This window comes from Giraffa tippelskirchi, chromosome 4, assembly GCF_054371585.1.
Source record: "Giraffa tippelskirchi isolate mGirTip1 chromosome 4, T2T-mGirTip1v1.2.pri, whole genome shotgun sequence".
NCBI classification, from domain to species: domain Eukaryota; kingdom Metazoa; phylum Chordata; class Mammalia; order Artiodactyla; family Giraffidae; genus Giraffa; species Giraffa tippelskirchi.
The window spans coordinates 197,996,096-197,999,867 of NC_137278.1; the positions used below are offsets into that span (position 1 = coordinate 197,996,096).

The 3,772-nt window shown below is 50.7% G+C and overlaps 1 non-coding gene across 1 annotated transcript; it reads right to left on the reverse strand.

Moving 5' to 3' along the window:
- Positions 1-3,078: 3,078 nt before the first annotated feature.
- TRNAG-CCC (transfer RNA glycine (anticodon CCC)) lies at positions 3,079-3,152 on the reverse strand. The gene has a single exon. It is a non-coding gene; the product is annotated as a tRNA-Gly (tRNA).
- Between the last annotated feature and the right edge of the window lie 620 nt (positions 3,153-3,772).

Genomic DNA, 3,772 nt, shown 5'->3' on the forward strand with positions numbered 1-3,772 from the left:
TATTTCTTGGCCACATTGTGAGGCATGTGGGATCTCAGTTCTCCAACCAGGGATTGAACTTACGCCCTCTGCACAAGAAGCATGGAGTCTTAACCACTGGACCCAGGAAATCCCCAGAGACCTTCTTGATTCCATTTTTAAAGATGAGACTGCAGGCAGGGGCTTCCCAGGTGGCGCTAGCGGTAAAGAACCCACCTGCCAATGCAGGAGACATAAGAAACACGAGTTTGATCCCTGGGTTGGGAAGATCCCTTGGAGAAGGGAATGGCAACCCACTCCAGTATCCTTGCCTGGAGAATCCCATGGACAGAGAGGTCTGGCGGCCTACAGTCCGTGGGGTCGCAACGAGTCGGACATAACTGCCTGCTACTTCATGACCACATGTTGACGAACGAGAATTTCTTGACTCCAATGCCCACCTCCAGCCACAGAGTAAGAGTTCAATAAATATTTGTCCAAAGGAAAAAAAACAAAGCCTACCTCAGCATGGTTGTGGAGAACCACATTAGATGGGGGAGCGTGGGAGCAGCGAGCCGCCTGTGGGAGGCCCCTGAGCCCCAATCTGCTTCGCGCTGGGGAGAGTCTGCAGGCGGTGCCTCTGGGGATCTCAGCACCAACCCCTCCTCTCTCCTCCTAAACAAGCCTTCCTGTGTGCTCACCCCTCTCTCCTTGTCTCTGTCTCTCCCTGTCTCTGTCTCTCCCTATCTCTCTCTTTCTGTCTCTCTCTACATCTCTGTCTCTGTCTTCCCTATCTTTCTGTCTCTCTGTCTCTATATCTCTGTCTCTCTGTCTCTGTCTCTCCCTGTCTCTTTTTGTCTCTCTGTCTCTCTCTCCCTATCTCTGTCTTCTCTATCTCTCTCTACATCTCTGTCTCTGTCTTCCCTATCTTTCTGTCTCTCTCTGTCTCTCCCTGTCTCTTTTTGTTTCTCTGTCTCTCTCTCCCTATCTCTGTCTTCCCTATCTCTCTCTTTCTGTCTCTCTGTCTCTCCATCTCCATCTCTGTCTCTCCCTGTCTCTCCTTGTCTCTGGTTTTCTCCTTCCGTCTCTGTTGCCCTGGCTTCTCTTTGGAGGAGAGGCCATACTCAACCGGGTCTCTCTGACAGCTAAGGGTCCCGGGCAGGAAGACCCACCCTCGTCTGTGCAGGCTGGGTCCCCTCTGGTCTGTGTCTGGGGGGAGAGCATGTGGGGCAGTCCTCCCCCGCAACCCTGAAAGCCCGGCTGGTGCTCCCTGCCCGTTTCTGCCCTGTAAGTAGGTCGCTGCTGCCAGATCCTCACGAGGCCCGGCTGCTGAAGCGTCCTCGGGCCAACGCAGCCTGGCAGCTCCAGCGCCTGCTGTCTCTCCGCCAGTGAGCAGCCCAGGACAGCGCAGAGCAGACAGTCCGCAAGGCCACCTTCGGGCCAGGAGCAGGCAGAGGAGATGGCGAGAGGAACCCCGGTGCTTGAGGACCTGCTTCAGGCCCCAGAGCCACCACGGCGTCCAGAGACCTCATCTTCAGGTCTTCCTAGTCCTCAGATGTGAAAGGAGAGGTTTAACTGCAGCTTAAACTGGAGAAAGTCAACCTCCCTCCCATTCCTCCCTGTGGCCCTGCCCACCCCACCTCAACTCCTTGGCCTGGACTCAACATCTGAGATGTGGTGTCTGCTCAGGGTCGGGGAGCTCAGAGCCCCACAGGCTTTAGGCTTCGGCAGAAATTCAGCTCCTCCATATATAGGTGGGGTCCTGGCGCGACTCTCAGAAGGGGCAGAGTTGCACAGTGGGCTCCTGGGGTCTGAATGCCACCTGGTCACCCCGCTCCTGCTGGACAGTGTGGACATAATCACAGTTTTCACCTCCGGGGGTTGTTCAGAGAATTAGATCAATATGAGAGGATTGTTATTAACACCAACTACCTTTGGGGCTTGCTCAGTTTTAAATTAAATTAAATACATGTGACAATGGAAAGCACAGTGTCCGGTAAACAAGACTAGCCAACAAGTATTCATTCCTTGCTCACCCATCCATCACTTAGTTTGGCCACATTACAATTCCAAGATGACAAAGCTGGTGTTATTTCTATGTACTCACAGTCCAAGGCATATAGCAGAAGCTCCATAAACGTTTGATGAAAAGGAGAAAAGAGACAGGAAGAGAAAAGAGGGGAAAGAAAGGCTTGCAGTTCTAAAATGTGTTTTGAAAGATGAAAACAGAGTCATTTGTCAATCACACTATCAGTACAATCTAGTATTAACACTGTATGAAAGAATCACAGCACATTTTTTAAAAGCTCCATCAAAAGGCAACTCCTTTGTTTCTAGCTGCTGGAAGGATGTGAACCAGGAGGCTCCGATCTCTGTCCCACTGGCTCTGTGATCTGGGTTTCCAGCTCAGCCCTTGGCCTCCGGCCTTGTAAGTCGTATGGGGGGGAGGGAAGGGGGCCTCTGTCCCCAGCAGGCCCACTCAACCCCAGATGTCCCTGGGCTCATGAAACCAGACACCGGAGGGTGTGAGAAGAGCAAGACTGGCCAGAAGAATCACACACAGGTCAGAACTCGGGAGATAAAGCCTCTGCCTGTCTCCTCACACCCGCCCCAGTCAGCGGGGTTGGCTGGGCCCACCCCTGAAATAGCGCCTGCCTGGGAACTGTCACTCCCATCCCCTGTCACTGCCTGAGTCCTCCAGAGCTCACCCCCCAGAGGCACAGAGTGTCAGGGCGACAATGATGAAGCACTAACTCAGCTTAGAAAAGGCCCGAGGTTTACAAAGACTTCTGCAGAGACGTCTAGTCCATGCCCCTAAGGCAGGCACCTCTGGAAAGGAGAGGGTCCCTTCCACCTCACTTTGGGGTCTGCAAACCAAGGTCAGCATGATTAAACACTCTGGGACAGAGATGGGACCCAAGTCCTAACATTTTCCTTCTAAGTTTAAAGTCACATGTTTCCCGTAACAGTGACGAGAATACAAGGAATTTCTGTAGTTCCTCTCCCTTGAAAGACCTCAGAGATTTTAATTCTTAAACATTTTTTTAATATTTATTTCTATTCATGTATTTATTTGGCTGTTGCTAGGTCTTATTAATAGTTGAGGCATGTGGGATCTAGTTCCCCAACCGGGGATCAAACCCGGGCCCCCTGCATTGGGAGCGCAGAGTCTTAACCACTGGACCAACTAGGGAATTCCCTTAAATATGGTTTTATCCTCATACCCTCTCTAGTGACTGGGGAAGGTGGCAGCTCCATATTTTACAGACAAAGAGAACTAAGGCAGGAAATAGGATTTGACCAGTTTAAGACTCAAGTATACACACAACTTTGGTATTATCTGTGCTGCCTTCCAATCACCCTGGCACCTTTCTTTAAATGGGGTTTGATGGTGGGATTTTACACATATCCCATATTTTCTCCCCTATGAACTTTGAGTTCTGAGCCCCTAAAAGGCAGCTCCAGTGAGTTATTTGTTGCCCAAACCTCCAGGTACCTGTAGGGGAGGAAACGTTTTCCTTAACTCCATTAGGGTCCTTGGCCAGGTCTGAAAATTGACCTGGTGAGGATAGATTAAGAGGTCAAAGGCATACAACTTTCATGGAATTTTTACATGCCCTTGGGAGCCCCCGCAAGAGAACGAAGACCCAAAGAATCAATCAGAACAGGAGGCTTCTAGGCAAAGAAATGAAGCATCGCAAAGACATGACAAGACAGAGGAGTCTGGGCTTAGGTAGCAAATGATAAAAATGTAATGGGAAGAGAGAAGTTTTACAAGGTTTGTGTATGCACATTTCTCGCCCCAAATTCCATC